Source organism: Bison bison, unplaced genomic scaffold (assembly GCF_000754665.1).
Source record: "Bison bison bison isolate TAMUID 2011002044 unplaced genomic scaffold, Bison_UMD1.0 scf7180017854400, whole genome shotgun sequence".
Lineage (NCBI taxonomy): Eukaryota > Metazoa > Chordata > Mammalia > Artiodactyla > Bovidae > Bison > Bison bison.
The window spans coordinates 29,289-30,236 of NW_011484973.1; positions in this window are offsets into that span (position 1 = coordinate 29,289).

The following is a 948-nucleotide window of genomic DNA, read 5'->3' on the forward strand; positions in this document are numbered from 1 at the left end:
TCTTTTCCTTGGGGATGGTCTTGATCCCTGCCTCCTATACAATATCAGGAACCTCTGTCCATAGTTCTTCGGGGACTCTATCAGATCTAATCCCTTGAATATATTTCTCACTTCCACTTCTACTCTGAAAGCAACCAAGAACATGGCATTTCAAGTACTAGATTTAGAATAAGTAAATTGCTGCCGAGGTGAGTGCTTTAAAATAATGATCACGTCTCATTCAACATTTAAACGCGGAGAAATAGGATCCCTACTCACAAGAAGCAGGTATTTCAATGGGGAAACGTGAAGTATTACAAAAACCTTAAAAGATACACATAGCATAATTATCCATCCCCATGGCAAATGGTGTTAGAGGGGAGCATTGAGGAGTAATGGAGTGAACAGGGGCCCATCTGAATTTAGAGTTTGTTTCCTCAGCTAATAGATAAATGTATGTTGTGCTCCCACTGTGTACTAGGGATTGTGCTGGTCCGAGGTTTCTCTTCCCCTTGTTTTTGGCGGACCCAAAGCCTCTGAAATATTGTTGAATTTCTCAGTGGATAAGCTGACTGATGCAAAAAATGCAGTTTCCCCTATCTATACCAAATGTTCTAGAATAGTGCTGTCTAGTGGGAATAAAATGCAAGTCACATGTAATTTTAAAATCTGTAGCAGCTACATTGTTGTTGTTTAGTTGCTAAGTCGTGTCCAACTTTGACCCCATGGACTGTAGCCCGCCCAGCTTCTCTGTCCATGAGATTTCTCAGGTAAGAATAGTAGAGTGGGTTGCCATTTCCCTCTCCAGGGGATCTTCCTGACCCAGGGATTGAACCCATGTCTCCTGCATCGGCAGGCAGATTCTTTACCACTGAGCCACCTAGGAAGCTCCATCAGCCATGTTACAAAAGGAATAAAGATAATAGTTGCAATTAATGTTAATACTTTTATTTAGATCGGAAGAGCGTC